We start from the raw sequence: 11,789 nt of genomic DNA, 5'->3' as shown, positions 1-11,789 counted from the left end.
ATCAGACCTGGAGGTCTGGCAACCCTACACAAAGCCCACATTCAGGGCCCTATGCACATACTGTATAGTGAGGCAGCTGTATGTATACTGAGTAGGAGCATGGTATTAGAGGACACAAAGCTGTGTGTGCCACATGCACCCCTTAAAGCTAGCCGCCTGCCCTCAGATGGAGTAGAGAACATTGCCTGCCTCATCTCCCATTTGCAGTAAGATTTAGCTTCCAGTCTGGTTGGTTTCCGCATGTGGACAGTCTTAAGCTCTTAAGACTTTTTGTCTCAAACCAGCATCTTGATTTATCCCTGGAAAGCAATATGCAATCAGCATAGTTACCAGAACCATAATATAATATGCTCCAATGCCAGTCATCTCACGGAAATGGTCTGTCACATTCTGTACCAGCTGAAAATTCTGAACAATCATCCGCAGTAATGTACATGGAGTACATTGCAGCTGTCTAGTTGTGCAGTTATGAAGGTACAAATGACAATTGCTAGACAGGATTGCAGTGAGCGACGTATGTCAGGGAATCTCATGCCAATGGGAGTCTCTCTGCATGTTGCTGTGGTATGCAAAGCATACCAGGCCAATGCTGAAGGTCCATTAAAAGGTATGGGTGAGATCCTCATGGCCAAACTAGATGTGATGTTGGTTATGTGAATGCAGGAAAGTCTGATCATCACTGATACCTTGAGGAGTGGGGCAGAGAAAAAGAAAATTTAATTTTCTCTGCCATGGTCCAAAAGAAGAACTCTCTGTGAAGGGAACGCAGTGGATGTAGCCTACCTTGATTTCAGCAAGGCATTTGACAAGGTGCCCCATGATATTCTTGTAAAGAAGCTGGTAAAATGCGGACTTGACTATGCTACCACTCAGTGGATTTGTAACTGGCTGACTGACCGAACCCAAAGGGTGCTCATCAATGGTTCCTCTTCATCCTGGAGAAGAGTGACTAGTGGGGTGCCACAGGGTTCTGTCTTGGGCCCGGTCTTATTCAACATCTTTATCAACGACTTGGATGATGGACTCAAGGGCATCCTGATCAAATTTGCAGATGACACCAAACTGGGAGGGGTGGCTAACACCCCAGAGGACAGGATCACACTTCAAAACAACCTTGACAGATTAGAGAACTGGGCCAAAACAAACAAGATGAATTTTAACAGGGAGAAATGTAAAGTATTGCACTTGGGCAAAAAAAATGAGAGGCACAAATACAAGATGGGTGACACCTGGCTTGAGAGTAGTACATGTGAAAAGGATCTAGGAGTCTTGGTTGACCACAAACTTGACATGAGCCAACAGTGTGACGCGGCAGCTAAAAAAGCCTATGCAATTCTGGGCTGCATCAATAGGAGTATAGCATCTAGATCAAGGGAAGTAATAGTGCCACTGTATTCTGCTCTGGTCAGACTTCACCTGGAGTACTGTGTCCAGTTCTGGGCACCACAGTTCAAGAAGGACACTGACAAACTGGAACGTGTCCAGAGGAGGGCAACCAAAATGGTCAAAGGCCTGGAAACGATGACTTATGAGGAACAGCTAAGAGAGCTGGGCATGTTTAGCCTGGAGAAGAGGAGGTTAAGGGGTGATATGATAGCCATGTTCAAATATATAAAAGGATGTCACATAGAGGAGGGAGAAAGGTTGTTTTCTGCTGCTCCAGAGAAGCGGACATGGAGCAATGGATCCAAACTACAAGAAGGAAGATTTCACCTAAACATTAGGAAGAACTTCCTGACAGTAAGAGCTGTTCGACAGTGGAATTTGCTGCCAAGGAGTGTGGTGGAGTCTCCTTCTTTGGAGGTCTTTAAGCAGAGGCTTGACAACCATATGTCAGGAGTGCTCTGATGGTGTTTCCTGCTTGGCAGGGGGTTGGACTCAATGGCCCTTGTGGTCTCTTCCAACTCTATGATTCTATGATTTGCATTCTAATGGAAGCTCTCACTGACACCAGTGGATGCTTCACTTGAAATGCAAATAGTAGCTTCAGGGAGGAGATTTTTGTCAGGACTGTGGTAAAGAGAGAAATAGTTAAACTGTGCCTATCCAGCCCCACTTCACAATCCTGAGGCTACTTGGATATCACCAGGGCTGCTATTTACATATCCAGCCCCACTCCACAATCCTGAGGCTACTTGGATATCACCAGGGCTGCTATTTACATAGGAAAAAATGTGCATGTTAATTGCATTCACCCAATTAATGTCACATCTACTTTGGCCCCTGTTGCTAGACATCAATGACAAGATTGATTTGCATGGAAAATAGTGTTTTACTTTTAATGCCTATTAAGATGCACCGATAATATTATATGTTTAAAGTACAAGATGATGCATTTATATATCAGATGTTTAACACAAGACATACCTTATAAAAGGCTTGCATAGTGCAGGACCAGATGCTGTTACTGGGCAGATTTTTATTACAGCTGGAGAGAGCAAGCTTTCCCATTGGCCTCATATGTGTCTGATGAAATAAAATGTAATGAGAACACTGCTTTATTAATCTGTGCACAACCAGGCTGCTGAAGAAACAGATCACTAGAATATCTGCCAACTGCAGTATTTTATTGGCACAAAGATCAATAAATCCAGTGTGCTTTTCTTTTATGAAATTTTCATGAAAAGGAATAAATGAGCTATTTATGTCTACAGTATACATTTGCGTCCTACTATAACTTAAGGTTACTTTCCCAGCCCTCTGAGATTATTATATTAACTAAGGTCTTCCCAAGTTTAGTAACAGGATTACGTTTCAAAGTTATAGCTCAGCCAATTGGCCATTATAGCACATAATGATTAAATCACAAAGGATCAAGATTCAAGCATAACCAAATATAGTCATTATTATTATTATTTTTAAAAATGTAATTAGTGACCAGGAAAAGCACCATAAAAGTCATCCACATAAGGTCACTTTGACAATATCAACGACTTCAGATAAGGTGCAAAATTTGCCACTCAGCTAGTTATGAAAGGTATTCTGTAACCTAGAAAGGCCAAACTGGTGTACCTAATCCAAAAACTAAGAAACCCCTTGATTTGACCTTCTAAAGAAGATACAGTTTATTTTGTTGCATCTTACCCTGAGGAACATGTGGGATGAACAACATCAATGTCGTCTCACCCTCCTGACTTGGTAATGACATGAGAAATTTTGAACATCTATTTTCCATATTTATTCATTTTATTAAAACATCTATGTTCTGCCCTTTTGGTGCAGAAGCACCACTGTATAGCAAAAGCACAACCAGTATCTCATATTGGAAAACCATGATGAATCTGGTAAGTTACCTTGCTAGAATTATTGAGCAGGATGCCTCTAAGGACATGAAACTATGCATTAGATTTCAGTACTAGAATAGAACTGTGGTCACAGTCTTTTCACATAAAAATCTACTTCTGGTTAGGGATGGGGAAGAAATTTGAGCCGGTTTGCATTTATAGGTGAATCTACCTAATTCACACATTCTGAAACAATGCATGTGAACAAAAACGCAGCCAGCCTTTGAAATTCATATTTCTCTGAATTTTGCCAAGTAAGAGGTACAAAATGCATATGCTAGGGTAGAGTTTTCATAAAAATGCATATTTTAAAGGAAATAACATACAAAAATGCATTATATTAGGGGCAAATTGCTTTTGCAAAAACTTGTAAATTGGGTAGACATGGACAAATATGTATTTTAGAAGAAATGCACACTCAAATGCTGCTAAATTTTGATGAGGACTTTAAAAAAACATAATTTACAAACTGGTGTAGAAGTGTGGAGAACTGAAGATTGTGGAAATGAAAAAGGGAGGGAAACTGAAATGCAGAAATTCACCATTCCCTACTTCTGGTTAGCTTTCTTCATTTCATCAGCCTGAATTTGATAGGAGGGGAATTGTTTTCCTGAACAATTGAGAGTCAGAACCTGTTGCCAATCTATAGCAAAACATCCACAGATTTACCTGTAGATCCCGGTCTACCTTCTGCCCACTCCTGAAGACATGAAGAACTATATGGATATTGTATTATTTGAGGCTATGACTATTTCAGCTTTTTCTGAAAGAGAACTTCTCTCTCTTGTTGCTATGACAACGTTACCTGTTTTTTCCCTACATTTCCTGGAACCAAACTATAAAGTTCTTTTGTAGAACTGAGGTCAGCATTCTCTGTTCTTTATACAGAACTCTATCCTTAATAAAAACAACTTTGATCCCCAAGCAAGAAAGGTTCATTTGTGGGATAAAGTACAGCATTGAGTTTTTTCCATCCGTTGCAGTAAAGTTTGGAACACTTTACTCTTCCCAGTCCTCTGGCACCAAAGAGATAAATTACTATTACCTGGTACAAGATTAGATTGATTTATAATTGCTATACTTCAAAATGCAGCACAATAAACTTGTGTTTTTTTATTTGAAGAAAAACTGTGTAGCACTTCTAAAGTACAAGGCCGCTAAAACATCCTTTGTGGATGAGAAATAATAAGGGTATTATGGGTACATTTAAAATTAGTGGGAAATTGCTACTGGCTTCAATGAGATGTGGATTGCATTCTCTGTTGTTATAGCGTGTTTCCATTCTCTCAGTGCATTAGAAAAGGTGGATATGCATTTTCTTGTCCAATTATGAAGACGGGCTGAGAGCAGCTATTTGTCTGCTAACATGATATAACAGGTCTGTAATGCAGCAAGTCTCCACTCTGACTTCTTTTGAAAACAAATTATGCCTTCATTTGTCTGCCATGAATAAATGACATGCATACAACTGAATATGGATGTGTATGTTATCCTGAAGATTCAGAGCACGCTGGACTGTATTTAATCAACATGAATACCCAGATTATAAAAGTTGCTAAACCAAGAGCAGAATGGCCTGCTGCTATATGGGGGTGAATGCTTTCAACAGCCAGGACCAGCAAAAGTCGGCAATAATAATAATAATAAAAAATAATAAATAAATAATAATAATAATAATAATAATAATAATTTATTTATACTCTGCTCATCTGGCTGGATTTCCCTAGCAACTCTGGGTGGCTTACAGAACATATAAAAAATTACAAAATATCAGACAACAACAACAACAACAACAATAATATTTTTTATTTATACCCCACCCTCCCCAGCCAAGACTGGGCTCAGGGCGGCTAACAACCAATAATAAAAACAAGTTGATTGAAATACAACTTTAAAAATTCCCGATACAGGGCTGCCTGTAGTAGGCATTGTCAGCTACCTGTCAAGGCAGGGGGCCCACTGTCAACCTCCAGAACCTCCTGCTCTCCTCATGGTTGCCACTGCCTGTCTGCTTCCCTCTCTGAGCATGCAAGTGGAAATAAGGGAGAGGGGAATTGACTGGGCAACAGAGGTGAAGATGGTCCCATTCAGGGAATGTTGTCTAAGGGTCCTCAAAACCTGGAGTCAGCCCTGGGAAGAACCACCCTCACCAGATGAATGGTGGCATGTCAAAAGACTGCACTGTACAGGTGGAGTGGGGATAGGCCAGGGCTCCATCCAAGGCAGGATTCATTTACTGTGACATCCTAAAAGGCCAGCAAGACACATTGTCGATGAAAGCCTAATCTTGGATATGAAGCTCTGACAATGGCGGTTTTAATCCCAACTCTACAATTCTATGATTCTATGAAACACAAAGCAGCAGAATTATAAAATGGTGTTCCAGGTGTGCCCTGATCCACAAGCAAGGATACCAGAGGAACCTCCCTCAGTGCAAGCTATTACAACAGCTTGTTTCTAGAGGCTCGGGATGTAAGGCTGTAGTCCTGCAGACATTTGCTCACAATTTCAACAAGTAGTAGTTGTGAGCAAGGGTGCATCTTTGAAATACCATATGTAAAAGGGTAAGAGCAACAGCCACCCACCCCCACCAGAACAGCAGTTGAAACCCAGCAACATGTCAAGCCTCATAAGAAGGTTTTCCAAATGAGCTAACAAGCGAATAGGCTAAGTTTTCCAAAACAAATGCAAGAGACAAACAGGCAAACCACCCATCCGCCCATTCTTCAGGTTGGTTTTAGCTGCAATGGAGCAAGCAATAATATGCATTACTAAACTCAGAACACTATCTTCCCTGCTGTCCCCTATTTCCATTCATCAAGAAGGCCACCTTAGGATCAGTGGAGGCTAATTTATTTGGGCAAATGGGGCATCTACCCCACCAAGCTGTTTGCTCTCGGCCAGTTTAAGAAGCCTACCTCTTTACTTACAGCCAGTCAAGGGATGGCCACTGGCTGTCAGCCCCCCCCCCCCCCAATCTCAGTGCTGCCTTTGTACAATTCAGCAAGGATGAGGCCCTGTCATTGGCTCTCACTCCACCTACTGTTGGCCTGCCTGCCTTGCACCCTACCTATCCCATTGAACACCAGCCTCCACTGAAAGTTAGGATGCTCTCCAAGGTGCTGATGGCAACAAGCCCCTCTTTTGTCCCCTAAAGACCAGTGTAAGTACTTCTGCATTGCCCAGAGAAAAACAAAATGGAGTAAAAAGACACACAGAAGGACCTTCTAACTGCTCCTACAGTGGCAACGGCATCAGGTCCAGTCCAAAGACAGTATTTCTTCTTTAGGTGCACAGAGGCATCCCTGCATGAATGAAAGGGGAGGAGTCTTCATTCGTGTAGGGAATAGCCGTGCTGGAAGCACCACCAAAACAGAGGCCCACCCACAACTACCAGAAGAGTAGGCACTCCTGGAATTGTGCAGCTTGAGCCCAATAACTGATCTGATTGTTGAGCAGATCCAGCTCTGGTTCCTGGGCTTGAGTTACGACCACTAGCATCCTTATGCCAACACTGGGACCTTTTACTAAATTGTTTCAGTGAAGAAATTCATAGGATGGGAACATTTTAATATATATATATATATATATATATATATATATATATATATATTGGCCTTTTCCCTGTCATCAATGATCATAAAGCAGTGACTTTTTACTGCCATACAATGATGTGACTAGAGCACTCTGGAAGTGCAGCAAGCCCTATCATGGCTATGTTTGTTGAAAACTTTTATTTCCACTTACGCCTCGCCAAATTAGTCTGTCTTATTTCTGCAGCTTTGAATTCTTGTTAGTTTTATGGGGATTTTTAAAAACATTGCTCTATGATTTTTACTGTGTTTTCTAGCCCGTTGATGTACACGGCTTGGGTTTTCTTTTGCACAGTGTGGATTAGAAACTCTAGAATGAATGAATAACTAAATAAAAACTCACCGTTAGCTTAATGAGAGTAAACCATCTTCATTAGCAGAAGGAATGCGTCATCATGTTCTTAAAATGACGAGCAATGCAACTCTGCATATGTCAAGGTTGAAAAAGTATGTCTAAAGGTATTTTCAAGTGCCTCTAGGAAACAGGCACAGATACTCTATCTAGCTCCATCTATACACTCCATAGGAAGAAAGAGCCTTGGGAAGACATCAAAGGCACAACAAAGCCGATTAACTGAAACAGAAAAATCCAGCGTCTCTGAAAGATCTGAGCTCTTGTGCAGTATATATTTTAACAGATGAGCAATCTTCCTTCAGTTACCATTTTATTCTTCCCTTTTACGGAAGCTTATCAGATCTCAATGCTTGATTCCCTCAAATCTATTCATCTTTAAGACGTGCTGTTAAGAGTAGCAAGCGACTGAGAAGAACTGAGCTGGAGATACTGGGGTACTGGTTCTTCTATTGAATGTATAATGTGATCAGATATGGATAGGAAATGAGGCTAGCTATGTATCATGTATACCCAGAATGATCTCAAGGATCCGAGTGCGGGTTCCTTTGGAGCAAAAATGGCATTATCCACGCACAAGCAGGAAGTAACAGCTGGCTTGGGGGAACTACCAGATTTGCAGGTACAATATTTTTGTGGGGCAAGAGCACCAGTAGTAGAGGGTGCAGGAGAGATCCAAGCACAGCTCAATAAAGACTTAGCTTCCTCAGTGGCTACAGAATGCTGATTGATTGATTGATTGATTGATTGATTGGGCTGGCAGGAGGAGGGGCAGAAAAGTGAGTGGAAGGGAGAAGCAATGGAGTATTCAGAGCAGGAGCATTCCACACTGCAGCATTTTGTTGCACCTTCTACCAATATTTGCATAACTTTGCATACAGAATGTAAGCAACCATCATGCTTTCAGAACATTCATGTATTAGTTTAGAAAACGATGGCTCTGTTTCTGGCTAGCCGAATCAATCTACCAATTCAGTTCAGAGATTTGCTGATAGGTGGCCACGGATCAGAACAGTCTATGAAATGTTACAAACTGGGAGGAATTTTTAAAGGAGCCCAGTGAGAGAGCCATGGTAAGACTTCTTGAAATCCTTGCAACATTTCAAACCTTAACAAGGGCTCCAATTGGTTGGGGTCCTAACCTATACTTTGCATTATGGGAAAACCATTACAGCCTGTAGCATGATGCCGAATGTCAGAAGATTCAGGACAGACAAAAGAAATCACTTCTTTACACAGTGCATAATTAAACTGTAAAATTTAATCCCACAAGATGGAGTGATGGCCACCAACTTGGGTGGCTTTTTAGAAGGATTAGACCAATTCATGGAGAATAAGACCATCAAGAGCTACCAGCAAGAGAAGCCATGCTCTGTCACCACTGTCAGAAGCATAGTGCCCCCGAATACTATTTGCTGGAAATTACAAGTGCTGGGAGTGCAGCTGTACTCAAATCCTGCTTGTGGGTTTTTCCCAATCATCTGGCTGGCCTTTGGGAGAACAGGATGTTGAGCTACATAAGTCATTTGCCTGACTCAGCAGACTCGTCCTATGTTCTGACTTCCACATATTGTTCACGTGGAAAAGAGAGCACACCGGAGCCATTCTTAAAAGATTTCACAATCTACACTACCCATGGGCAACCTCACTTATGGGGCCACCTGGTCCCCTTTGTCCAGATTCCTTGATGGATGCTCAGACCACACTCGTTCCCCAAGCCATAGCTCTCATAGTCCCTGCTCCATGCTCTTGCCTGCCTGCAATGTGCCCTTGACCTGTGACCATGTCTCTTGCTTGCCTAGATGGAGGAAGCAGATACAGGTGTATAAGTGCCTTCCTTCTGAATAGCAAGAATATATCCTATGGTAAGAAGAGCCACATTTTTGCCTCTGGCCACACCTATCACTGCCACGTCCCATTGGAACACATTCCTTGGGCTACCAAAGATTTCCCACCCCTGATTGAGGCAATGGAGATTTTGCATTTCTTACAAGTTCCTTCTGAGAACACTGCTGTTGACCAGACTATAAATATTTTAAACAAAGAACAAAATAACACAAGCCAGAAATAGATACAAGTAAATAAATAAACAGATTTGAGTTTCTTTGGGTTTTTTTTTAAACAATCAAGTGGTATATAAATTATATTAAATAAACAAATGTCACTTGTGTAAAAAACAGATTGTGCTCCTGCAAATATCTCTTGCACTTTGCTGCTGTTGTCTACTCCCTGGCTGTCTGTACGAGGCAAAATTACACAAGGCACAAGTGTGTGGTTGCATATGTACTGTAAATAATAGGTAAAGGACCCCTGGATGGTTAAGACCAGTCAAAGGCAACTATGAGGTGTGGCACTCATCTCGCTTCAGGCTGAGGAAGCCTGCGTTTGTCTGCAGCCAGCTTTCCAGGTCATGCAGCCAGCATGACTAAACCGATTCTGGTGCATGGAGGACTGTGACAAGTGCCAGAGCGCAAAGAAACACTGTTTACCTTCCTGCGGCAGCGGTACCTATTTATCTACTTGCACTGGTATTCTTTGTCGTGTGGACTCGAACTGCCGACCTTCCAATTGGCAAGCCCAAGAGGTTCAGTGGTTTAGACCACAGTGCTACCCGCTTTCCTACCTTTACCTATACTTACTGTAGCACATACTAAAACTGCACTAATACTTCTGGTCTTGACTTCTGTGGCCTGCTTTCCAAGACGGCTGTAGCTGTCATTCTGCAAGATCAGACACAGCAGTCAAAGTCTTCTGGATACGTGAGAAATTCTCCTGGGGAATTAAAAGGATAACCTGCGTCAAGCACTAAAAAAAAAAAACAAAACAAAAAAAAACCATACCTAGTAATTACATCTTGTCCTTTAAATACTCTTTCAAGTGAATAAAACATGACATTGACATGGTTCTAACACTTTTGGGCTGCATCTAGAGGGTTTTCACTTCAGAGACGGCAAACAATAGGGTTAATTAGAAACATCTAACTCTCAAAATGCTGTTCTACAAGTTCAAAGCACCATTTCCTCTTCCACATCAAATCCTGTCACTCCCACACATACAAGCATACGGATAGTGGCACAGATTTTCCTTAAGAAAGCTAGCTGTTAAAAAAAAGGGGGGGTGGAAATATGGGGTAGGATGAAAGCCTTTCAAAGCAAACTATCTTGAAGGAAATTGCATCCACTGCAACAATGCATATGCTGCAGGGTTTATATTGTGGCATGCCATCTCAATCTCTGAGAGGTTATTCCAGGGGTTCCAGGTAGAAGAAGAAGAAGAGTTTGGATTTGATATCCTGCCTTTCACTCCCTTTAAGGAGTCTCAAAGTGGCTAACATTCTCCTTTCCCTTCCTCCCCCACAACAAACACTCTGTGAGGTGAGTGGGGCTGAGAGACTTCAAAGAAGTGTGACTGGCCCAAGGTCACCCAGCAGCTGCATGTGGAGGAGCGGAGACGCGAACCCGGTTCCCCAGATTACGAGGCTACCGCTCTTAACCACTACACCACACTTACCCAGGGACCCATTGCCCTGGAATGAGGAGCAGAGGAGACCACAGTGTCTTTATAGTATATGGTTTATCTACACATATGTACAAACTGAGCCTGATGGAGGGCCTCACAGCATTAACAACCCAGAAGATCTTGTTTCTCCCACAGCTGCAGCCTAGGATTCAAACAGAAATCAAGCATGGCTCTCACTCTCTGGCTTCTGCTTCCTTCTAGCCAAGATCTCTCTCACATTCTTGGCTTTTATCCATCTTGGCACCAGCCAGGTGAGGGTGGGGGCCCACCTCCATGTCCTCTGGCAGAGAGTAAATCCCTTTCTTCTATTAACAACCCATACTTAGGGGGCACTGTGTCCCTTGCCTGGCTACATGAACAATGAGATCCTTCTACAGATAGGTAGGCGTGTTGGTCTGCCATGGCAAAACAAAATAAAATAAAAAAATTCCTTCCAGTAGCACCTTAAAGACCAACTGAGTGAGATCCTTCATTTGACTTGCTGGATCCAGAGGTTTAGAAGGGCAGCGGGCATCATACAGTCTAACCCCACCCCACTGATGGGCGTAGCCAGGGTTTTTGTTAGGGGGCAGGCTTTTGTTGGGGGGGGGGCAGAACCTCAGATTTCTATTGATTTGGGGGGCAGTTCTCCCGGAGTTACTCCCATGACCCCACCCCAAAAAAACTCACAGCAATATTATTCATACATTATTTCCTTTTTTTATTTCCCAATATTTATACCCTGCTTGCCTGTAACAAAACCTCAACCGCATCTTACTCCCCCCATGTCCAACAAGAAAACAGACCACCTGGTAACCTGCAAAAGGCAGGAGAGACGCCAGGTCTGGACGCGAATCAACAGACAAGCGGCGTGGCTTCTAAAAATAGTTTTAAAAAAACAACCAAGGAAGAGCGAGGGATGAAACGGCCTTATCGGCGTTCCCGCCCCACCCAGACAGCCATCAGACGGCCACCGGGGCTCCTGCGCCCCCTCCTTCGGCTTCCTTCCTTCCTCCCCCGCCCCACATTCGCTCCCATTATTCTCGCAGGCGCCTCGGGGGT

At 42.7% G+C, this 11,789-nt stretch overlaps 1 long non-coding RNA gene across 2 annotated transcripts; it reads right to left on the bottom strand.

The window, feature by feature from the left end:
- Nucleotides 1–2,399: 2,399 nt before the first annotated feature.
- LOC309340572 lies at nt 2,400–11,749 on the bottom strand. Of its 2 annotated transcripts, XR_014156061.1 has the most exons (3): nt 11,435–11,749; nt 9,869–10,001; nt 2,400–2,466 (listed from the first exon to the last, which is right to left on the bottom strand). It is a non-coding gene; the product is annotated as an uncharacterized lncRNA (long non-coding RNA). The 2 variants fall into 2 exon arrangements; XR_014156062.1 differs by lacking the exon at nt 11,435–11,749 and having other exon boundaries at nt 9,869–10,434.
- Between the last annotated feature and the right edge of the window lie 40 nt (nt 11,750–11,789).

This window comes from Podarcis erhardii, assembly GCF_964252035.2.
Source record: "Podarcis erhardii genome assembly, chromosome: 4".
NCBI lineage: Eukaryota > Metazoa > Chordata > Lepidosauria > Squamata > Lacertidae > Podarcis > Podarcis erhardii.
Note: the sequence above shows the minus strand (reverse complement) of the source record. Positions and strands in the feature narration are given on the sequence as shown.